This window comes from Typopeltis vanoorti, chromosome 17 (genome assembly GCF_054136105.1).
Source record: "Typopeltis vanoorti isolate ZY-2024b chromosome 17, IOZ_Tvanoo_1.0, whole genome shotgun sequence".
NCBI classification, from domain to species: domain Eukaryota; kingdom Metazoa; phylum Arthropoda; class Arachnida; order Uropygi; family Thelyphonidae; genus Typopeltis; species Typopeltis vanoorti.
Window position 1 is genome coordinate 107,556,897 of NC_143565.1, and position 26,867 is coordinate 107,583,763.

General features: G+C 34.7%; 1 protein-coding gene across 4 annotated transcripts in view; it reads left to right on the forward strand.

Moving 5' to 3' along the window:
- The window catches only part of LOC150097752 (RNA-binding protein 4-like), a 294,888-nt gene that overhangs the window by 266,850 nt on the left and 1,171 nt on the right, over window positions 1–26,867 (forward strand). The gene's annotated exons all lie outside the window — the stretch shown is intronic.

Sequence of the window (26,867 nt, forward strand, 5' to 3'; positions counted from 1 at the left end):
TGGCAAGCCTTGAAGAAAACCGATTGGTTCAGCCAGAGAGGCATGTGGTGAGGTTGTCTGCGAGGGTAGAAAAATCAGAACTCCATGGTGGACACAGGAAGTTAAAGAGGCAGTGAAGAAAAAGAAGAAAGCATATCAAAAGTTCCTGGCAAATAAGTCAGTTGTGATCTTAGAGAATACAGAGACAAATGTAAGTTAAACACTGTGTAAAACTAGCTAAAAAAAAGTTCTAGCCAAAGTCATGGGAGGACTTTGGCAAGAACATAGAAAATAAATATCAAGAAGGTGGCAAAATATTCTGGAGGTTGTTGAAGAAGCTTAGGAATGTAGGATAGAGTGCTGTAAAAGGAGTTAAAGATGATAAAGGTGACATGAAAACAAGAGAAAAAGATATCCTTGCAGTATGGAGTAATTACTTTGAAAAATTGTTGGTGAGACAAGCAGTGATAGCACTTTGGTAAAAAATGCTCAACAGGCATACATTCCGGAATAGATATCCATACTTGAAGTAGAAAAAGCCATTAAAAGTCTGAAATGTGGAAAGGCAGCAGGAGTAGATAATATTTGACCAGAAATGCTGACATATGGTGGTATATACATTTTACAGTGGCTGCACTGCATAGTTCAGAAGGCCTGGACAGAAGGATGAATTTCAGATGATTGGAGTAGAGCTCTCATAGTACCCACATATAAAAAGGGAAATAAAACTGATTGTGAGAATTACAGAGGTATTTCTATACTGAGTGTTCCTGGTAAAATTTATACCAGTATACTCGAGAAACAGTTGAGAAGAATTGTGGAAGAAAAGCTTAGTGAAGAACAAGCTGGATTCAGGCCAAATAAAGGCTGTCAGGATCAGATCTTCACTTTACAACAAATAGTTGAGAAAGCATGGGAATATAACAAAGCTCTGTATTTAAGTTTTGTAGATCTGGAAAAGGCAAATGACAAGGTGCCAAGAGAGAAGCTATTCAAAATGCTATAGTTATATGGTGTCAATGGGGCAGTATATCGAGCAAGACTTAGTCTTTATTTGAATTGTGAGTCAACAGTTAGAATTGAAGGAAGTACAGGAAATGGTTTAATGTTAAATCTGGTGTCAGACAAGGATGTACATGATCTCCTTATGGATCATATTATCAAGGAAAGTAGTATTAAACCTGATATCAAAATTGGAGATGTTAATGTCAGCTCTTTGCTTTATGCAGACGATGTTATACTTCTAAATAAATCCACTACAAGTCTGTAAAATTCCTTGACTAAATTGAATAGCTGTTGTAATAGATATGGTATGAAGGTCAGCAATAAAACGACAAAGACAATCAAAATAGGCAGAATGGCTGAAAATGTCAACTGCCTTGTGAATGGAGAACTGTGGAACAAGTAAAACATTTCAGCTACTTACGCACAATTTTTAGTGAAGATGGTAAATTAAATATGGAAATAGACAGCAGAATCAACAAAGCTGGTATGGTAGGAGGTCAATTGAATAAATTCATATGGAATAAGAGAGAAATTTGTCATAACACTAAATTAGCTGTATTCAAGACAGTGTTCAAACCAGTTTTAACTTATTCATCTGAGAGCTGGTCAGAAGTAAAACACTTGACCAAAGACTGGAGACTGCAGATATGAGATTCCTGAGAAAGATTACAAGCACATGAACAGCATCAATTGCAATATTATATTAAAAACGAGTATATTAGGAATGTGAACTTGACATTGTCATTGTCCGCATTTAGGAATGAGTTAGCGGAGCTAATCTCAGGTGGTATGGTCACTTAAACAGAATGGGCGAGGAAAGATTAGCAAAACAAATGTTCCCTGCCAGGTTGGCAGGAAAAAGACACAGAGGAAGACCAAGATATAGGTGGATTGATACAGTAAAAAGCAGCTTAGAAGAAAGAAATATAAGATTTGATAATGTTAGAGTCTTGACAGGTAACAGACTGATTTGGCAGAAAATTGTAGATAGGAAGTTAGTAATGATGTAAATTTTTCATGTAGTACTATCATCCTGTACACCCCTTGCAGGTACTTGGCCAGAATTTGATGATGATGGAAATATTCATGAATTATCGTTAATTTTCACACATCGAAATCTTTCAACATTTGGGAAAGGGAATACCGCTGTTTATGACCGGTCATAAAAATTGGCTGCAAGCTGATTACAACAATGGGCGGCCTATCCTCTGTTCTCAAAACTGGACTAAATAACATTTGTGTTGCAAATGTCAGTGACAAAGCCGCATATTTAATTTTAAACATGGAAATATTCATGAATTATCATTAATTTTCACATATTGAAATCTTTCAACATTCGGGAAAGGGAATACCACTGTTATAAAAATTGCCTGCAAGCCGATTACAACAATGGTCAGTGTATCCTCTGTTCTCAAAACTGATAGAAATAACATCTGTTTTGCAAATGTTAGTGACCAATCAGCAAGGAAGTATAAAGAAAATTTTTCCACTGAAATTGAAGATCAAGGTGGTCTCTATCCAATTCTCACTGAATACTTGCTTCACAAATTCATATTGTAGGGTGAAAATGCTTCTTTCAAAACTGTAGTGCCATGATTTTTTAAAAGTAATAGGCCTATAGATTTAAATTTTAATATGAATAAGAGACGAGGCACTTTGTTTAATTTTGGTGTTAAGAAATCTCTTATTGAAGGTGTTTGTGATGCAACAGATAGTGATTCATCCACCTCCAGCCTACAAAGCATCTCCAGGATGTACAAAATTAGGTGAAAACTACTAGCACAGGAGAAAAAGTCTGCATTCACCCTTAAGTACTTATAATAATATGATAAGTTTTTGGTGATCAGAATGGGATATGTCAATGAAAATCAGCACAAATTAATTTAATGATGTTGGCCTGAGGAAACTACAATATGCTACAAGATTTCACTAGTCCAGTGATTGATAACTGATTTAAATGTAATTTTATATTTATCAACATGTCACACCGTATACATAAGTGTACCCATACTCTTTGTGATTATGCCATAATTAATTATTAATATTATAATGTATTAATTAATTAGTAATACATTATAATAATTAATTATGGCATAATCATTAATTAATGATTGATGCACTATGCCCTCTCAAAACTTTCATACCTCGATAAAATGCAATCATGCGCATCTGTAAATGAATTTGGGAAAAAGGGGCCCCCACCCCTCTGAACTTGTAAAAAATTCCACAAATTATAATCATAAAAGTGATTTCCTCGACCATGGAAAGCTTTGTCCGTCTTAAAATTTTCTTACGAGTTGGCTTGTTTCGACCCACAGTGGGGTAGCCATAGAATACATGTTTTATTGCAGCAATAAAACACATGTTCCTGTTTTTGGTTCATCTTTTTCTGATTTGTGAACAGCGAGACTAGTGAGTCACTGAGTGAAATGTAAATTGTAAATTTATAGTGAAACAAATTTAAACAGAAAAATACATTTTTAAAAGGTAAGTGTATGTAATTTATTTGTTATTTTTATGATTTTATGGCTTTTAAACTGAAATAATTTAATTTAGGTTTAATTAATTGATTTTTAATAAAATATGCTGGTCAATTTTTTTATATATGAAATTGTGTTAAAAACTATTAATTCTGAATACTTTTTTTTTCACCAAGAATTAAAGATCATAATGTATTTATACACCCTCTGTCCAAAAACAAACCAAACTTTTCGAAAATAGAAAAAACTACTGGTGCCACCAGTTGTATCTTTTTGGTGTCCAAAGCAGCAACCTTCATTAGTGTTGTGTCAACAGTTTATGACATTTGTTTCATTAGAAGCCGAGTTATAATGCCAAGAGTGACAGTGTCTTGAACGGTCGGAAACACATCAAATGCTTCAAAAAGCAAAGCATACAACGATGAATGCTTATCCCGTACTCAAGTTTACGAGTGGTTTAAGTGATTTCAAAGTGAGATGCCTGAGGACGATGAAAAGCTGGGCCATCCAAAATCTGGAGTGAGCAAACTTGACATCAAAAAAGTATGTGATTTCATCAAAGCAAACCTGAAATCGTCCGTGAGATTGATTGAAGATGAATTGGAGATTCCAAAATCAACTGTGTGCAACATTTTGACCGAGAGTTTGGACCTTCGTAAATTGAATTCGTGGTTTGTTCCCCACAAGTTAACCGACTACCAAAAAATGTATCGAATTGAACACTGCAAAGACCTCATTAAAACTGCTCGTGAGGACTCAAACTTCTTTGAAATGATCGTTACTGGTGACGAAACGTGGTGTTTTGGGTATGAGCCCAAAACAGAGTGCTGAGTGGAGACCACCAGAAGAAGGGGCATCCAAAAAAAAAGTCGCTTGGAAAAGTCAAAAGTAAAGACAATGCTGATTTGTTTCTACGATTCCATTATCTACAAAGAATTCGTTCCGCCTGGCCAATGGTCAATGGTGAGTTTTATCTCAAAGTTTTGAAGCAATTGATTACGAGAATTCGTTGCATATGGCATGAATGTCGTGACCACCAACTGTTCGTCAAAACATACTGTCACTCTTTGCACTATAACTCGGCTTCTAATGAAACAAATGGCATAAACAGTTGACACAACACTAATGAAGGTTGTCGCTTTCGACAACATAAAAAGATACAACAGGTGGCGCCATTAGTTTCTTCTATTTTCGAAAAGTTCGATTTCTTTTTGGACATAGGGTGTAGTTTACATCAACAAATAATTACATCAAATATAAAAAGCTAAAGTACGTTTATCGATGTAATTATTTAATTTAATAAGTTTTGACACCCACCCACCCCCGAAAATTTTCTGCATAAGCACGCCCATGCATACGGTCAAATTGACGTGACATTTGTAGCATGGGTTGCATAACCCACATGACAGCACACCAAACCGAAACTCCACTGATTATACATATATATATATATATATGTATATGAATTAGCTTAATTTTGCTAACTTTGATTAAAAATCTCAAGGAATTAATAATTTTTATTAACTGAATGTTAGTCCCAGGCAATGAATTTTTTAAATCATTGATCATGATCATGTTAAAATATAAAAAGTAAAATAAAGTTAGATACATTTAATGGACAAAAAGAATGAAAACAGTGACACGTTTCGATTAACATGCGTTGGTCTGCCATGAGTTCGCTCAGTTAACCTAGTGGCTATGTACTTTGCAACCATATGCCTGGGGAGGGAGTGTCCTAGGTTCGATTCTTGTCGACGACATGAGGAGCTTAAGGATCTTCCTCAGTCATAGACAAGTTAGCCATGCGTGTGCAGCAGGGTTTTCCCCATCAGTTTCTGAGGTTTTTCATCCAGCAAGCAGGCAAACCGGCTCCATGAACACACAGGATACAGCCTTAATATCCCAGCCGTATGGCAGAAGGGAATAGATAGAATAGGATAGGTCTGCCATGGGAATCTAGTAAAGTCTGTATTCTTCTAAGGAGAGATTCTGCCAGTGCTTTGAACTCAACAGGAGGAATTTTACGCTATTCATCTGTCAAACTGAATCAGTTCATCTTTGTTCTTTGGAGGTGGAAAACATTGCCTGAGAGCTCACTCCAAAATGTCCCATAAATGTTCTATAGGATTTAAGTCTGGTGATTGGAATGGCCATGGCAGACAGCACATCTCACCGTCATGTTCCTCAAACCACTAGGTGACTACATTCTCAATGAATGGGAACATGATCCTGTTGAAAATGTGGCTGGTTGCTTAGGAGAAAAGTATGTCAACATGTGATGAATATGATCACTTATGATTGAAAGATAACATGCAACATCCACTTTGCCTTCCAGTACAACAGTTGGATCCAAACCACTCCATGAGAATGTGCTCCAGACCATTAAGGAACCATCAAATTTTCACAGTTAGAAATAAGCACTCTGGCTGGTAAATTTCCTTCGGCTGATACCACCCATGTATTCACTGTTTTCAGCAAAAAAGTGTGAACATGGATTCATTGGACCATATCACATCCCTCCACTGTTATGTAGTCTACTGTCTGTGATCTTTGCACTATTGAATGTGACTATGTGCGTTGATGGGAGTGATCAAAGGCTAGTGTAAGGCAATCCAACTCTGTGTAGTTCCCAGTGCATTGTTTTTGTTTAAATGGATTTCTCTTGAATGGTGTTGAATTTTTCATGCAATTTCTCAACAGTAAGCTTTCGTTCGCTATTGCTGATAATATTTATCCTGTCAGCTACCATGCTGATATAACCTTAGAGACTGTTCCTCAACTAACATGTGCAATTTCATCTGTTCTTATCAAAGATGCACCTGCCAGCCTGGATCTAACAATTCCTTTCAAGGTCATTGAAGTCCTCTATGGATTGCATTCTAATATGCAATAAATGGCAGCAGGCCTCCGTTTGCCTTTTAACACACGTCCTTAGGTATGTCAGAAGTATACATTTGCATATCAACTGTAACTGTGTTTGGTGCATTGTAGATGATGCATTGCAAAGACTGAAAACATGACCCACTAGCTTAGTGTTTCCATTTTTTTTGTCCATTACTTGTATTTTTTTTAATTCAAATTCAATATTATATGTAGTATTTGATTTATAAATGTGATTTTAAACAAAGCATTATTAGTAAAACCAAGAAGAAATACAATAGTAAAAATCATCAAAATTGAATTTTTTTTTTGTGACAATTAACATATAACCAAATTTCTATACATACATAGTCCAAGTACTTGGACTTAAACAATCCTGCTGAGTAGTAGTTCAGATATGAGGTGGAAATTACTGAATAAATGTCTAGAACAGCATTTTGAAACTTTACATAGCTGTGAACTTTTTATCTCCTATAATCTTTTGTGACCCAGCACATGTACATACATACATTTATCTCCTATAATCTTTTGTGACCCAGCACATGTACATACATACATATATGTATGTATAGTTGTATATAGTTTGCTGATTAAATGAGTAGTGTTGTGTGATGCCAGTAAAATATCTATTTTTTTCATGGTATCTTAGGAGTTAGGCAACTGGCCTAGGCTAGTGTATTTTCTATTTTTGCATTCTTATGTTATTAAATTTACATAAACAGTAATTACATATGCATTTCTTTCCTATATTTTTTTTTTTAATTTTTAAAAAATTATCATCAATAGTTTTTAAAATCAAGAGCTCGCATGCCATATTTGAATTTTTATATATTCTGAGGACTGGTAATTGTTTTCAAGAATTGGTACTTTGACAAATGCTGGTCTAGACAATCTTTGTGGCCTAATTGGAAATGTCTGCTCAACAAGGAGTTCAAATCCTGTGATTGACTTTAGCTTGAAACTATAAAATTGCCTTCATTCACATTGCCTTGAGAGATACAAAAATTAAATGAAATTAGAAACTGTCTTGAACAAAATGAAAGAAACAAATTTTTTTTAAAAAATTTGTTTATATGTTGATTTAAAATATCCAAACATTAAAAAAAAACTGAGGGAATGAACCGACTATTAAAAAAAGTGTATCTCATACCTAATTTTGATCTTTCATGTCATTGCCTCACAAAGAATGGTAGTAGTACCTTATGGTCTTAATTTGTCATCACTAGACAGCAGTGCAGTCTGTACAAATATATTGATTACAAAAAAACATTATATACTTGCAGATATTGCTAACCATCTTAGAGTTCAGCATAATGCAGTATATTATACTGTTTCTTATAATTTTTTTTTTTCCCTGTTTAATCAAAGTTGAAATGTAACAACAAATTGGCAGAGATCTGAAATACCAATTTAATAGATATCTTCTCTTAGTTATAGTCACTCTGGCTAGAAATATTTGCATTATAGAATTGTTGTTGAGAAATTAATTTCTCTCTTAAAGCCAGTTTTAATTTTTAAGTCATTTTGTTATATATTTTATTATTTGTTATACGATTTTAAGAAATAAAGTTGGCCATATCCTTTGAGATTGAATAATCTACTGTAGGTCATCAGCAATAATGTGGGAGGGAACTTGATAACTAGGAGTGCGTGGAGTTGATCATGATATGCAGTAGATGGCGTGCATCAGAAAATGTGATTTTTGTATGTTGTAATTACACAGATGGATATTATTTCTCTCTCAACTACTGGGTTTTTAATTTTTTTAAAAAATAAAGACAGCAACAATTATTTTTCTACCAAAAAAAAAAATAATAATAATAATAATAATTGTAAATCGCTAGCACGAATATGACATTTGACTCGCTTTATCAAATGCCATTATTACTGAAAACTCCTGACCAAAGCCTATTAAGAACAATGCTGTACTAAAGAAAATTCATTATAGCAATCCACTATAATAATTTTTGTGGTTCCTAAAAGTGTACTGTAGTGAGAGTACTATATTGAAGTTAATTGAAATTTTTCAGTGTAAGTCTGAGATGAAACAGGAAAGGGTAACTAAATTAATTCTAAAGTTAAATAACAAAATGTGTATACATTTCTAATTAAACTCATGAGCAAGACGGTCGTTTAATCTTTGATGAAATTTTTGCTAATCTAATTTTACAGAAAACTACACCACTTCAGCTTTCATTTAAAACAACCACAAACATATTTGATTAAGTGGATATCTGTGAATAGGATGGCTAAGTTTGAAGCTAAAATAAAAATTATAGCTGTCTTTCTATTCTAGCAATCTTGTATTTTATCTTTATTTCTTTCCAAATTGTTACTTCTGTTTGTTCTCTTGGCTTAGAAAAGGGAACAGGCAATTATCATGCAATTTGCTTTCCATCTCAGTACTCTACACACTCATTGAGAGTATATTGAAATATTAATAGATATGAATTATTCAGCTAGTTTTTTATTTAAGAAAAAAAAAAAGTTTATTTTTCAAACTAGGTATGTATTTCCTTTAGCTTAAGCATCTTAAAATGCTGCCTAATGAAACTGTGAAAGTGCAGTTTTAGGAGGTGGCTTGCATAAGATGGTCAGCTTCGAGATTGCCATGTCTTGATGAATTTTGATGTTTGTAATTTTTATTAGAATTTTTTGACATTTCTATTTTATTAAAAAAATTAAGAATTCATTATCTCCTGCTGATTTGCTTTATTACTGTGAATATGCTCCTTATTATTTCATGCATATGCTATGTATGAAATAACATATGCGACTTTATTCTAGTCAAATGAAAAATATCCAGATTTATTTCATTATGCTTAGCGAATGACAGAATCTTAACTTTGCATTTATAGCAGGTTCAGCTGGGAAAAATATTACATCAATTTAGAATCTCACCATTAAAATGTAATGTAGATGTTAACATGTTATCAGTGCATGTATCACTGCTTTGCTTGGGTGTTTTGAGAACAATTCCATTTGCAGATAACGTAAGATTTCAGAAAAAATAAAATGAGCTTATTATTGAATAATCTTGTCATTTTCAATACCTGTAAAATCCAGTTCTGCCCTATTTCCCACAAAAAAGAACCATATTCTCAGAGTTTCCCAAGGAATACAATGAACAGGCCTTCAAATCTAAAGTGAACAAGTTCCTCCTTTCCAAAATCTCTTCCCATATGTGCTAATGTACTGTACATTGACCAACCAACCACTCATATATGGGTCCAAAATAATAATTAAAAAAAAAAGATGGAAGTTTTACCCACTCAGTGTAGTGTGGAGGTGAATAGTTAAATATATAAAGAAACATCATTTGAAAGGCAATATAACAGTGTTTTAAGGAACATATAACTTATTTTTGTTTCATTAACTGGCCATACTGAACAGTGTGTAACAGGTAGTTATCATAGACAGGAGCACTTTATTTTTTAAAATGTTCCATACTTCCTATAATTTTTTTGTAAAAGTGGAAAGAATTTTATCCATTAATGATCAATTGCACGAGGATTAGGAGAGTGGTTCCCCAATATCTCTTGGCAGGTCATGTTTTCAGCCGATCAACTGAATCCATTCAAGGATTTAGAATGGTTACTGAAAAGGAAAATGTTACTTGGCTTATCTAATATATGTAATGCTACTGGATTAGAACAATTTGGAATTGATTGTATGCTGCCATCTGTCAGTGTGGTTTGTGCATTTATAGAAAAGAATCATGAAAATTAATAAAAAAAAATATATTTGTTAGTGAGGTCTAGATTTGATAAATATTCATAATGGATTCTAGAGTTAGAGGAGTAGCAAAGATAAAAGTAATATCTGATTGAATGAACATAAAGCAAAAAATAAAATAAAATAAAAATCATAGGGTGAATAATAGGGCAACCAAGACAAATGTGTAGTTTAAATCGGTTACAAAATAGAGTTGCAAAGATGGTACTTCAAAATTTCTAATGAATTAGCTATTCTAGTGAAATAACAGTTTAAGACAACACTTCTCAAATAAATTATACAATCCTGTTTGTCTCTCTCAAGATTAATTGAAATAAAATTTCATTTTAAATGTGGATATGAAACTGGTGATGTGAATAAGAGGGTGGCTAATGGATAGTTTATAGAGGAATAGTCCAGAAGATTGTTTGATTAGCAGAATGCTACAGGGCTCTGTATTTGAACCAATGCTCTATTCAGTTTGCTGATGTAAACTGGGATGAGCAATAAATAGTATGGACTATCAATTTGATGTAGCAAAGTGTAGGGTTATGCATTTTGGAATGAAAAGATCATTGTGTGCTACATCGATAAAACTGGATTACCGGGAAATTAAGAAATAATGAGGTTAGGGATTTGGGAGTGCTGATGGATTGTGATTTAAAAGTTCTGAGGTCATATTATAAAGTTGGATAAAATAGCTCATAAGATAACCTGGTTACTGATGAGCAGACATAGGGACCCTATTATGCTTCTTCAGGACTGTAATAATACAGATTTGAGTTTTTTGGTGATGTGAGAGAGAGGTGAAGAGGATTCAGAGGCAAGTAACCAAGATGGTCAGAGGTCTATGGAATTCTCCTTATGAGACATTGAAGATTTGTGGGTTACAGAAATTGGTTGATGTGCAGAAATGTGGGGGTAGGGGGATATGGCACATAAGTTCTTAAAGGTTTTTATAGAATTGATAAGAGGAAATTTTTCAGTACTAGTGTAGAGAGAACTGGGACTCATTCCCAGATATCGAGTGAGAGTGTAAAACTAAATTTTTTGCTTCGAAAGTGGTATGAGTTGCCAGTGGCAAATGAGTGCTTGTCAGTGAATGAATGAAAAGCTGAAATACGACAGATATTGTGCAAATGATGGTTAGTATTTGATGAAATGTTAGTGGGCTTCACTTGAGTCTATAGACTCCATGTTGGTGCCCATATTACATTGCAGTTGGTTAGGCCTTTACATTGATGAAAATTTGACACATTCAGTACAAACATTCTATTTTCTGATGACATTGTAAAGAGCCAAGATGGTCTTCATTTGAGAATAATAAAATTCCTTCCATGAGAAGGCGTGTATATATTACATGTTTGTCAGATTTGACATTCTGGGCTAGAAATTGATAAACTTTGAATTGCTTGTGTATGATTTTGCTGCTCTGGCTGAAGATTTCCTTATCTCATTTTGTTGCTTTCATTATGTAAAAGAATTTAAAAAATTATAAAAGTTAATACAAATGGTGTGTGTGTGGGGGGGGGGGGGGTATTTAACCATCCATAGTACTAATGTAGTATGGGTTTGACCTTTTGTGGGTGTGATTCCCCCCCAAAAAAAAGTATAAAAGTACACAGGGGTGCCATTGAAACCACACAACAGGAACCTTATGAGCATGACCTTCTCTCCCCCCCCCCCCCCACTCACACTGTGTGCCATCTCTACAGCTTTCAAAATCAACCATCAAAAATAAGCTACCATGCTTTAGAAAAAAAATCCTACATACAAATATAACAAACTTACAAAAGACAAGTATATCCCTCAAACTCATTCCATGCAAAAAAGAAAAATGCCTCCACATCCATTTTACCAATCTTTGAGGTTTCAACATAAACATTAATGACATGCACCACCACTTATATGCATTAAAATATCATCTTGGTGCCTTCACCAGCTACTGTCCACCTCTGATATCCAAACTACATTCTTTATGATTACTTCCATGAGAAGGAGTGTATATATTACACGTTTGTCAGATCTGACATTCCAGACTAGAAATTGATGAACTTTGAATTGCTCATTTATGATTTTGCTGCTCTGGCTCAAGATTTCCTTGTCTCATTTTGTTGCTTTCATTTGCTGTTTTTACCATTCTGATTTATTTCCGAAGGTTGGTCTAGTCTTATCGAAACGGATCATTTTCCATGGAGACTTGTTGGCTTAAGTTTTCTTCTCTCATTTCATAGATCAAGCTTGATGGAGGCCAAAATATTTGTTAGTGATCTAGCAACTTGTTCATCTACCAACTAGAATATCAGATAATCCACATATTCTCAATACTCTGAACCTTTTCTTAACTAACTTCAGGTTTTCCATAGTTGTTAGCCCTATATTATGAAGAGTTGAGTTGTTCTTAACATGGAGGGGGGGGGGATTTAGATATGTGCTTGGGGATTATCTAAGGATCTCAGTCAGGACCTAGAATATTGGAAGTGTCTAGATAGAGGTGAAGAAAAATTGTATTGGGCATTGTAAATAGGAACATGAGATAGGAAGTTGGCTAGTTTACAGATCGTCAACTATGACTGAGCATGCAGGAATATGGCAATATTAATTACCGTGTGTTACTCTCTGCAAACTTGTTTTTCTTTAACTCTAACTTAAGTTCTTAAAAAAATTCAAAACACTTACTGGCAACTGGTTAGGTAATTTGCAGTAGCCAGTTGTGATGCTATAGAAAAAAATTAAAAATTATCTTTCCAAGTATTCATGTAATATGTTTGCTGCACATTCTTCATAATACCCAAGTCCAGTTGCTCTGAGAATTCTTATGGCTACTCTAAAGAGTAGAGTCCAAGGACTTATCAAGAATCCTATGCCTAGATACCCATTCTCTTTCAATATATTCACAGAAAATGCACTCAGTACGTAATGGTAGTCTATTCCATATGCTCATCATCAGAGCCGGGCCTAGAGGTATTTTCACTTGGAGCAGGAGGATAAATTTTTGCCCCTATATATATAGTTTTTTATTTCTAATATTTATTAAATAAAAATAAATAAATAAATAAATGATTTTGAGTACAAAATAAATTTAATTATTAAATAAAATCACAGAATGCAGTAATAGTACAATAGTAGTAGGAACATAAAATTACACATATTAAAAATAAAATCACACCAACCTTAAACAAAAGAAAAACAAAAGTATTACACATGAGATGAATTAGAATATTACAAATTTTTCAGTAATTTAATAACAGAGACAAAATAATAATAATACTTATATAAATAAATGCCCAATATAAAATCTTTTTTTAAAGTTTTACTTTTCTTGCTTTTAGTGAAGCCAATTCATCAATTATTTTATCAAAATTAATTTGTTTTGTAAATTGCTGTTCGATTGATAAAATTGCCATATGTGACAATTTTTCCTGAGCAAGTGAAGATCTTAAATATGTTTTGATAATTTTTAGTTTACTGAAGCCTCTTTCACCAGAAGCTACAGTAACAGGTGGTGTTAGGACTATTCTCACTGCAACTTCTAAATTTGGATAGGACTGAACTAAACTATATTCATGAATTGTTTTTAAAAGATCTAAACTTGTGGCTACTTAAAGGTCTGGAATTAACGCCATTGCCTGATTTTTGAAACTGATTATATCTGATAATAATTCTACAGAATTTATATCGTTTGGATATTATTATTACTACCCAAGACCCCAAGGAGTCAGGCTCATCTAGGAGGTCCTTTTATCACATACATACAAACAGCTCATCATACCATGCTTTAAACACACTCAAATTCTCTGCAGACACCATACTCTCAGGCAAGGCATTCCAATCATTCACAACTCTGCATGCAAAAAACCTGCTTCTCACTACCCCTGCTCACACTCACTTTATACAGCTTCCAGGGATGACCTCTGGTTCTCCCTGATCTCCCACTGTTTTCTGTAGAACCGCTCCAACATTGATCCAGTAACAACCCCTTACTAACTTGTAGGTCTCTATCATATCTCTCCTCTTCCTCCTATCCACTAAATTGCATCTTCTCAACCTTTTCTCATATTCAACATTCCAGAGGTCAGAAACTACCTTAGTCAGTTGCCTCTGAACTCTTTCCAACTTCTCTTCGTCTTTCTGAAAATCAGGTGACCAAATCTGGGCTCAGTAGTTTATGTATGGCCTAATCAAAGCCTTATACAATGGAACAAGAATCTCCCTACTTCTACAAGTCAGTGTCCTCCTCATCATTCCCAGAATTCTTTGTGTTGTCTTCACAATTTTGGCAATGATGTGTCCTCTAAATTTCAGATCCTTATCCACTATCACCCCAAGATCTCTTATTTCCTCCACCTCTGACAGTATATTATTATTATTATTAAACAAGACCTCATGGAGTCAAAGACTCATCTAGAGGTCCTTTTATCTCACACATCTCACCATACCGTGTCTTAAACACATTCAAACTCCTTGCAGACACCACACTCTCAGGCAAGGCATTCCAATCACTCACAACTCTGCACAAAAAAAAACCTGCCTCTCACTCCCCTACTCACACCCTCTTTATACATATTTAAGAGATAAATCACAAGCTGGTTTTTTTTTTAATTTTTTTGTATCCATCAACTTTAATTTTTCACCTGTTAAAAATTAGAAGTCAGACGAAATCCAATGTAGTTTTTCATATCTCCATCTAAGTTGTGTTATTAAAATATCTATTACTCTTTTCATTTCTACTGTAAATAAATATTTATCATTATAAGGAACGGATTGCTGAGATTGATCATCTAATTTAATAATTTGGCTTCGTTTGTTTTCGAACTCTGTAGACAATTCCATTTCTGAAGCCAAATTTTCAGAAAAAATATTTTCCCATTTGGTGTCTCTCATTTGCTGCAAGGAATTAGATAATCCTTCTATTAAATGTGAAGCTTTAATTATAGTTATCGTTTTTGATTGCAAAGCTTTGTTTATTTTATCAACTTCTTGCAATATTAAATTCCATGTACATAAGAATTTAAAATTTATTTATTTCAATATGCTTTTAATTTCAGCGCATTGCAATGATTGCTCATTTTTCAAATAAATTAACCACCTTACCGGCCATTAAAGATCAAATACACATCTTCAAAAGCTTCGTATCCATCATCAATTTCAATGTAATATCAATGGTATTAAAATTTTAATACGCACTTCGCATCCATAGTAATGTGGACGTATATATATATGTCCAGGCTGGTATCGTGGTTAATATCTTATACACTTGTGGTATTTGTTGGTGCAATTCCTTGATGGCATTTGCTCTTGAGGCCCATCGTGTGTCTGTATGACCTTTTAAAGTTGTTTTTAATACAGACATTAGTTTATCCCATCTAGTCGTTGAATTCACAAAAAGCGTATAAAGTCTCTGAACAATTCCGAAAAATGTGATCATGTTAGCATTTGAAGAAGCATCATTTTTACAAACCAAATTAAGGCTGCGAGCCGCACAAGGAATGTACACAGCTTGTTCATTTTTTTGAGAAATTATGGCTTATACTCTATTATAAACACCCGATATGTTCGCCCCATTGTCATATCCTTGACCTCTAACGTTTAGAATATCGAGTCCATCTTTTTCTAATTTATTGACAATTTCATAGGCTAAACCGCTACCAGTTTTTTCTTTTATCGCTATAAAATCTATAAAAGCTTTCTTCAATCGTAATAGAATCGTTCCTAATAATTACATATCGAATAATTTGGCACATTTGTTCGTGATGCGATACATCAGGTGTACAGTCAAAAGTATTTCGATTCTTTAATTCTAGAAAGAATTTCAGTTCAAACATGGTTCCCTGACAGTAAAAGAAATTCTTCTTGAATCTTATTAGATAAGTATGAAACAGACCCCTTCTTATGATTAGCAACATGTTCTGCGATGGTCATATTGTATCGGCTTATTAATTCAATCAAGTTTAGAAAAATCCTTGCATTCGGATTACCAATAATTTCTTGCGTACCTCTAAGAGGTAAATTATTCTTTGCACAAAATAAAATTACATCCAACACAACGCATAAAATATTTCCCCATCTTTCCTTTTCTGTCTGTATTGCTTTTTGCAACAAATCGTCTATAAAACCACCAGTTCTAAGGTTTCTTTTCAAAGCATTTTGTAATGTCGTTGGTTTCCTATATATATGTTGTTACTTATTGATCAACTCTATTCTATTCCTTAATTATTCTTATCTATCAAAATCTTGTCTTGTTACTACTCAAATTAGATTCTTATTCACTGCGCCTTTTCTATAATCTTCCGTGGCCTATCCTTCAAACTTTTGAAACCCGTGAAAAACTCAAAGAGAATGCTTCGAGTTAGAGCCAAATTCTCCCTGATTGAAAATCCAATGTCAAACCCTTTTCGGAATTAAGAAAATTTATTTGTTTCGCTGTGCCATCTTAATTCCTATGCAAGAGAAAAATTCTTGTCAGAGATTTGACTTACAGACTCACGTTTTCAAAATCTAACAAATGAAATAAATCCTTACTATACTTGTTTCAGACTAGATTACAGTCGTAGCCCGTTCTTATCTCATGTTAATCAAACTAAATGCTTGGTCCCAAAAATGCAATACTACACAAGCAGACAAAGTCTATTTTACAATCAGCATATTATGTTGAAAGACATTAGCAGAGACAAGCAATCTTACTCCCATTCACTTAATTCAACCTCGTAGATCATTATCTTTCTCTCCTCTTAGATGTTAAAATATGACACTCTAGATTTGACTATTAACAATATCAGGAACAATTTACTTCTAGAATTAACACAATTCCTTACTGGAGGATTAATCTCTAAACTCCTAAGATATATCAACAGGTCTGATTATTAGAAATTTAGCACTTTCATTCACAGTGGCCTAAGAATACAATACAAGGATATAAAGACTTAACATTACCAACCAGCTTAGACATTCAAGAGATTCCTCTTATCTGATCCTATTTCAGGCTTTCTTCGAGTAGGTGCCTTGTCTTGAGATTGGTTGTCCTTCGTTTCGACTTTCCTGTGCATACTGTCACGATTCACTTAAACCTCTCGTGCTCGGAACTTTTCTAATGGAGAGGTACAGCTGGAGCTTCGTTGACTTTGGTGTTCGCTGGTCATCTCGTTGCATTGAAGAAAATTCTCGGACAGAACTGCTATTAGACCATATCGTTGGTGCTGACCATTTTCGCCCACTCTACAACCCACACTTGAACCCGAACTTCTAAAAAAAAAAAACTAGAGAGAGAGCGAGCTCTGCTCGCGCTGCCTTTTATACTCCTCGCGTCTGCTCTCCCTATTACGTCAGCGCTTGCAGATGTCACTTAAGCCTTTTCTGCACATAGCACCTCCGTTCGATAGCGCCCCGCACGTGTCCCAACTTCGCACAGCAACCGCCTGGGGTTATGTTTACAATTCGATTACATTTATCTATACTTTGCTCTGACTTTCTAATACAACACAATCTAAACAATGTTTTGTTTCCTGTCTGCTGTTTATAGGACCATTTATGAAATAATACATAAAAAATTACCAAAATTATTATTAGCATATTTACAATTACTATTCTTGCCTATTTACAAGCATTTTTTCTTTTGAAATTTTGTAACTCAGTTAAATCCTGAATGAAATGCTTTAGAATAAATTAAGCCATTCAATTAGATTTAATAATTTCCAATGGAGATACGCATCGTTATGAAATACAGAATTTTCATGATCGGAAATTGGATTTAGATTTTTCCGATCTTTAAATCCTTGTCTTTGATTGCATATGGCAGAATCCGTTTTACCTCCTTTACCAAAAAGGATACATGGAAAACAAAATATCGACATTATATTTTTGAAAAAATGAGCCAGTTACGATGGACTCACTCTCCATTGGAACATTTTTTAAAAAACAATCCTTTGAAAATCTCCTGCCATCCTCTGAAGCAGATTCTCTAAAATCTGCATCTTCTCCTTGTTCTGGTCCATGTTCAATTAGAACACATCTAATTTTATCCATAATAGGCAGCCATGACGGAAGATCGTTGAAATGAATAGAATTAAATACCTCCTTTTCTTGTTCTTCAATGTTAGCATTTTCTTCAAATTCAATCTTCTTTTCTTGAGCCTTGACCGGTATTGTCTCTAGTGAACTGCTTGTATTTGAAGTGCTCGGTTTTTCTAGCCAATTTTGCAACTGTATTACACTGTTGATTTGTTTCATTTCTCAATTTTCTTCTATATTCAGCACCACTGGATTTTCTTGATGCCATTAGTTCATCTGAAAGAGAAAAATTATATATTTGTAATGTAATCACTTTTGATTACATTACATATAAAAATGGAAAATAATATTGCAGTCATAATATAATGTGACATACAATGAAACATTTTTACAAATTTATATAATAGAAAACTTACCCTAAGTTTAACGTATTTAAAATAATACCTTCTGCTCGCAGTCATATTAGCACACTGCACAAATAATGCACGTTAATGTACAACAAACATGCCCAAACTCCCAAAAGATATCATATGAGGAAATGAGATCATACGAGGAAATTTCTGATCCAAGAGAATGGTGGCCACATTGAACCAGGACCCCTTTTGCATGGGTGAGCTCAGTGTACTTGAGTTGTGCAACAGGTTTTTGAGAACACTTTCTCTCCAGTAACTAATACCTTTTTAACTGTGCTATATTTAATTGATATATGTTTTATTTCTGTGTTATAAGTGAATGCATAAAGGTAATCTTTCATTTCAATTTAGTCTTTGTTATTCATTTTAATGATTTTTTTTTTTCCATGTCTAGATTATTATCCCTACCAAATTTGATGACATCCCAGTTGTTAGATTGAACTACATAAAGCTCTGAATAGGGGAAGTTTAATTTTGGCCATCCTGTGTATAATTTCATATACTGTATTTTCGTATAGTTGCATCTGGAATACCAGATTTCGAAACTGTTCATGAGATTCCCTGATTCCTCTTTCTATAGTATGGGCACACACAAAAAAGGTACTGAACTTTGACATCCCTTTCAGTATACATGTGCTATGAGATATGGCATTTGACTGCATGCACATTAATAGGATAGTACGTGTCTATGCCATTACATTTAGCTGTAGCAATGGTGTTTATGTCAGAAGAAAAGAAGGTTATTGATGAGCATTATTTTCATTCATACATAGTTGGGTAGAGCAAATGGTCCAAGCCTACAACACGTTTGTGAGCAGTCTGTTCATTTCCATAAGTGTGCCCCAAGCAGTGGTGTTATCATTGCCTTAATTGAGAGGTTCCGATGTACCAAGAGTGTTCTGCAATGCAAAGACATTCTGTGAGACCACAAACTGATAACACAAATGAGAATTACAGGCGTGTACTGGAACAAGTGTTGCAGTCGCCCGGGGGGGAGATAGTTCCAAACACAGCAGCTTTATTCAATATACAGTTTTTGACTCCTTCCCATAATTAAAAAAATAAAATTTTTTTTAAAATCACTTATTTGTACATGACTAGGGTTAGATATATGTTGGGCTTAAGATTATTACTATTTACATAACTCATCTGTTTGAAGCTGCATTTTTAATTTTCCATTATTATTACTATGTGACCTCTCCAAGGAATCATTGCTGGATGGCATCACCATATAACTCACCATGTTCACTTCTTAATCCACATGCAATGCCATCTACTGTCCACTAATAGTATTTTTTATTTGTAAATGGTATGTTCTTTAGCCAATTCGATTTGCCTGTAATTTTGTGAGAATTATCCTGTCTGTTAATTAAAGAACTTGATCATGTGGTAGCACTTTTGTAAAATAAAATTTACCAAGTGTGTCTGAAGTTTGTGCATCACCAACCTGTTGTTGTCAAAATGATCAGCATTTCTACTCTCCAGCAGGCCATAAGTTTGAATATTTCTGATTGTCTTCAGGTGGGAGATGAAATTATCACCTGGTATAAGACCACTGCTTCTTCTCCTCAGGGCTCCAATAGAAACCCAAAAGAGGATTGAAAAAATTCTCATGTTTAGTTTTTGAGCAGGGTTTCTGGATCATGTAAAATACACACACACTCTGCTTGGAAAAAAGTCAAGGGATGCTTCCATGGGCAAGTTGCATCTTATGTAATGAGTTGCTTGTAACCAGTATAAATTGGTGGGATATGATGCTCCCAGGTCAGTGAAACAGCTGCAAGAAGGGAACTGATGGACTTTGAAAGAGGTGTTATGATAGGATGTCATGTTTCAGGCCTATCTGTTTGGCAAATTATTTAAAAATTGGTCCATCCCGAGTGATACCATACTGAGATAGAAGCACAGGGTTGTCCACTGAACATGGCTATATATAGGATGTTACAAAGGATAATATGTTAAAACCGCCATTTGTTGGCTGACATGTTGAATGCGAGTTCCAGGCATTGACTGGAACACGAATCTGCATGAAAACATTCAGAACCGTGGCTCACAACATGAATTTTAAAGGTAGGTAGGACTGCAATATGCAAGTCTCACATTATCCAGAAACATGCTTCATCGTCTTCAGTGGTGCATTGAGTGTGTACAGTGGAACGTCGCAGCTCGGAAAGCTATGTTATGAGGCGACGAATCATGCCACGCCCTCTAATGAGTAGATGTATGGGTATGGTGGATGCTCGGTGAACATCTCTTTCCAGGGTGCATGGCTACAACTATGAAATTCAGAGGTGGTGGTGTGATGGTATTGTCCTATTTTTCCTGGTTTGGCTTTGGACTTCAATGTTCATGGCACCACAAACAGAACTCCCAGAGGTATTTGAACATTCTGAACAATGCAATGCTTCCTACTTTGTGGCATTTGTACAGAACTTACCATTGGCTCTTTCAGCAAGACAATACACCATCTCATAAGGCTGCTGTTGTAACCACATGGTTTGTGGACATGAATGTCACCACACCCCCAACAAATTGAGTTGGAAAAACTGGGGCATTGAAGGTGGGCTAGGGACATCTGCCCCACACAATCGAGGACCTCATATGTCTACAGGAAGAATGGTCCAAAATTCCCATTGAAAAGTATGCCCTGTAGGATTGCTGCAGTCATAGCAAAAGGAGGTCCTACATTTTATTAAGGTGGGTGCCATGGATGTCTGTTGACTTCTTTCCAAGCAGTGTGTGTATATATATATATAATTTTCTTCATCATCTAAATAACCAGCATCCAAATATAAAATTCACAGCAGAACTAGAACATGATAACTCTCTTCCTTTCCTGGATATAAAACTCTCGCGCTGTTCTGGAAAATTTAGAATCTCTATGTACAGAAAACCAACACATACTAATAGATATCGTCACAGTCTTTCTCATCATTTTCCACCACAGAAACTCGGAACTATTTCCACTTTGGGACACAGAGCTCGCTCTATTTTAAACGATCCAGATGAGCTTCAAAAAGAAATTAATCACCTCTCATATTTTTAAACAAAATGGATATCATAAAAGAACAATTAAGAAATTTCTTATAGATCCTCCTAGGCACCACAATACAGAAACTACCAATTTTAAAGGTAACATCTCAATCCCATACATCAGTCCGGTCTCCCAAAAATTGGCAAAAGTCCTTCAAAAGTACAACATCAGCACATTATTCACCACTCTTCCAAAAATCAGATCTCTTATAAGTCATCCTAAACCTAAGCATCATAATCTAAAATATCCTGACGTATATAAACTATGGTGTGACTGTAATGTTCCTTATTACGGTCAAACTAATAAATCTGTTGAACTTCGCATGGAGGAGCACAAAAGAGATATCTCCTATAAAAGATCAAATGCTAGTGCCTTATCCAGCCATGTTCTCTTCTATAACAATCATCATCATCATCAAATTCCTGCCATGTACCCTCAAGGGGTGTACAGGATATGACAGTACTACATGAAAAAATTACATCATTACTAACTTCCTATCTACAATTTTCCTCCAAATCAGTCTGTTACTTGTCAAGACTCCAACATTATCAGATCTTATATTTCTATCGTCTAAGGCACTTTGTACCGTATCAATCCACCTATATCTTGGTCTTCCTCTGGGTCGTTTTGCTGCAAACCTGGCAGAGAACACTTGTTTTGCTAATCTTTCCTTTCCCATTCTATTTAAGTGACCATACCACTTGAGATTAGCTCTGCTGACGCATTTCTGGATGCTGACAATGTCAAGTTCTTTCCTAATATCCTCATTTTTAATACGATATTGCCATTAATGCCATCTGTTCACGCCTCTAATCTTTCTCAAGACTCTCATATCTGCGGTCTCTAGTCTTTGGTCAAGCGTTTTACTTCTGACCCAGCTCTCAGATCCATAAGTTAAAACTGGTTTGAATACTGTCTTGTATACAGCTAAATTAGTGTTCCGACTAATTTCTCTCTTATTCCATATGAATTTATTCAATTGACTTCCCACCATACCAGCTTTGCTGATTCTGTTGTCTATTTCTATATTTAATTTACCATCTTCAGTAAAAATCGTGCCTAAGTAGCTGAAATGTTTTACTTGTTCCACAGGTTGTCCATTCACAACACAGTTGACATTTTCAATGATTCTGCCTATTTTCATTGTCTTTGTCTTTTTATTGCTGACCTTCATACCATATCTATTACAACAGCAATTGAATTTAGTCAGAGAATCTTGCAGACTTGTAGCAGATTTATTTAGAAGTATAACATCATCTGCATAAAGCAAAGAGCTGACATTAACATCTCCAATTTTGATATCAGGTTTAATACCACTTTCCTTCATAATGTGATCCATATAGATAATGAATAACAGAGGGGATAATGTACATCCTTGTCTCACACCAGATTTAACATTAAACCATCTTCCTGTACTTCCTTCAGTTCTAACTGCTGACTTACAACTCAAATAAAGACCAAGTATTGCTTGATATAATGCCCCATTGACACCATTTAACTGCAGCGTATTGAATAGCTTCTCTCTTGGAACCTTGTCATATGCCTTTTCCAAATTGACAAAACTTAAATACAGATCTTTGTTATATTCCCATGCTTTCTCGACTATTTGTCGTAAAGTGAAGATCTGATCCTGACAGCCTCTATTTGGCCTGAATCCAGCTTGTTCTTCACCAAGCTTTTCTTCCACAATTCTTCTCAACCGTTTCTCAAGTATACTTGCATAGATCTTGCAAGGAACACTCAGTAAGGAAATACCTCTGTAATTCTCACATTCAGTTTTATTTCCCTTTTTATATATGGGTACTATGAGAGGCACTATTCCAATCATCGGGAATTCGTCCCTCTGTCCAGGCTTTCTGAACTATGCAATGCAGCCACTGTAAGACTTTTATACCACCATGCTTCAGCATTTCCGGTCGAATATCATCTACTCCTGCTGCCTTTCCACATTTCAAGCCTTTGATGGCTTTTTCTACTTCAAATAAGGATATGTATTCCTGACTGCATGTCTGGTCAGTGTTTTTTATCACTGTGCTGTCATCACTGCTTGTTTCATTTAGCAGTTTTTCAAAGTAATTACTCCATACTTAAAGGATATCTTTTTCTACCGTTTTCATGTCACCTTTATCATCTCTAACTCCTTTTACAGCACTCTTTCTTGCATTCCTAAGCTTCTTCAACAACCTCCAGAATATTTTGCCCACCTTCTTGATATTTATTTTCTATATTCTTGCCAAAGTCCTCCCATATCTTTTGTTTAGCTAGTTTTACACACTGTTTAGCTTTCTTACATTTGTCTCTGTATTCTGTAAGAGTAAAAGCTGACTTATTTGCCAGGAACTTTTGATATGCTTTCTTCTTTTCCTTCACTGCCTCTTTAACTTTCTGTGTCCACCAGTGAGTTCTGATTTTTTTATCCTTGCACACAACCTCACCACATGCCTCTCTGGCAGAATCAATCAATGTTTTCTTCAGAGTTTGCCACTGAATCTCCAATGTTTGATTCCTGTTCTCAAACTCTTTCATTTTCTTTTCAATAATCTTTCTGTATTTTAGTCTACAGTTCACATCTGAGAGCTACTCAACTTTGATTCGCTTTAAAACTTTCTTACATGTTATTCTTTTCAATATGAAATTCAATTTTATCCTGCTCAAGACTAAATACTAATCGCTTCCAATTTCAAATCCTGTGTACACTCTGGTGTCCTGCACAAGGGAGAAAACATCACTATCAATAACATAGTCAATGAGACTTTTCTTATTCCTAGCCTCTTCTCTCCATGTGAATTTGTGCACATTTTTATGTTGGAACGTGGTGTTAGTAATAGCCAGTGCATGTCCTGAGCAGAAATCCAACAGATATTTGCCATTATTATTAGCTTTGCTCTTTTCTCCAAATTTTCCCAAAATATTTTTGTATGTCTCACAATCATTTCCTACTCTGTTATTTAGATCCCCAACAAGGACCAACTTATCCTTTTTCATTGTGTCAGTTGCTTTTTCTAAAGCCTCAAAAAATTCCTCCACTTTTACCTTAGTAGAACCTTCTGTGGAACCATAGACACAAATAAGTCTCATTGTCCAGTTCCCCATTCTCATATTTGCCCACATTACTCTACTTGAGACTGACTGCCATTCAAGAAGATTAGCCTCGTATTTTGTGTTGAATACTATGGCTACTCCTTCTTTTCCTTGATTGTCATTGCCTGAATATAACATTTTGTATTTATTGCTCAGAAAGATCTCACCAGTTTTGGTCTTTTTTGTTTCAGTCACCCCTATTATGTCGATCTGGTACTTATCTAATTCCTCAGCTCCATTTCTTTGCCATTCAGGCTTCTTACGTTGATAGTACCGATCTTTAACTCTGGTGATGTTAGTTGGGGTTTGTTTCCAGATTTGTTCCAGTAGCTGACTTTTCGCTGTTCGCCCTGGTTCCCTTGCGAAAACAACGGGGTCATTGTTTAATCGGGCGACGCCCCAGCCGGTATGAAATTTTCTCATGTTGTACCATTATTTTTTATTTTGGTTTAACCAATAAGAATACAATTTGGTCAGCTAAATCCCAAATTGCCAGCCCATCCTCGTTCGTTCAGTATCAAAGTAGATACCCAACAGGGTGCACCATGAGAAGGTGAGGATTGAACATTAGGTCAGAAGCCCTGGTCGGTTCTCCGCATTCCTTGAAAGGCTATGTGGAGGTCTCCTCTCAGTTATACAGCTTTGACCCTTAAGCACCCCTTCTATAACAATCCTCATGATAATTTTCAACGTCACTCAGTTTCCTGGATAGATCTGAAAATATCCATCCATTGCAAGGATGGATGTGAAAGAAAGATAGTGGAATCCTGCGAGATCGTCCTTAATCCTGAGCATTTGAACAGTAATTTGAGCTATATCATCCCTGAGAGCCATACTGCTGTTGTTCAATACTGGCATTCTTGAGAGTCTACTACCACACATACAATAAACAATGGAACGTAAATAGAACAACTGGAATTTTAATATGTTTTTTATTTTTAATTATCTAATACAATTAACCTGTGCTTCTTAGTTTTCTTAATATCTTCAGTCTTTTATTATTGTTTCTTCTACCTACAAAGATACCTGATGAAGGCCATAATAAGCTGAAACTAGTTGTATCATTAAACTTTTCTAACTTTTTCTCGGTTTGTTAGTCATTAAATATCTTTTAAATGTATCACAGTAACTGAGTCAATGCTCATGAATACATACATTATATATATATATATATATATATATATATATATATATATATATATATATTTGAATGTAAATTTTTCTGGTATATAGATAAATGTGACAGTTTATAAGGCTCTAAACTAGAATTGCACTTGAATGAAATACACATTGTTTTTTTTTTTTATATATATATATATATATATATAAGACTTCTTCAGGTGTAGAAAAGAAAACTAATAGACACAGTAATATATTAATATGGTAACTGTTGTAGAGTTATATAGGATCATGCTGTTTTGAGCATTCACACTTACATACTTGGCTAGCTAGGATTTATAGTTGAGTGTTTGGGATCCAGTTCGATTTGAAAGGATTCTCAAATTTCTTCTCGTGCTTTAGGCTACACTTAGAATCAATTTGGGGATGGACATCTTCCATTACAATTAAGTTTAAGGTAATTGCCCTCAGAAACCAGTCTAATCCGAATAGATATTAATGTGTAAAGCTTCCAAAATATGGGAAACATTAATCCTCTGAGATTCCAGATTACAACTGAGGCCTTCAGCCAGCATTCCACTTAATTAGGACTCGTTTTTTATCCATCTGTTTCACTTAGTTTTTGTATTTTGTGTGTGTAAATCTGTTTGCAATTGAGACAAAATATTAGAACACTTAGCGTGTTTAATCCTTTTTCAGTGCTGTTTTATTTCATTAGGCCTCCAGCATGAGTTATAAAATTGCTGTTTAACTATACATGTCATTGCAGATAATTTCAAACTTGAACGTTGTTCACTTATTATTTCAGAAAGACTACATGATATTGTGTGATAGTTATGCTAGCCTGTTTGGCCCAAGTGGATGGTAGCTCCTATTTGTAATAACCACAAGCTGTGAGTTTTAATCCCGCTGAGTGTTTGTTGAATGTCTTTAGGTAATAGATGGTTTTCTTTGTCTGGTATGAACCAGTTTGGCTTAAATTGGCTTGACAAAGTTCAGTGTTTGGTCTCTAGAGCAGGGTTCTTGGATTATCTGACTCTTTTCCCACCAAATTTCATAGTTAGAATATTTTAATTTGTTTTGTTTCTTTATATTAAAATGTTATAATCTTACAGTAACCTTTTTTTGATATCCTAAAAAGTTTATATATTTTTA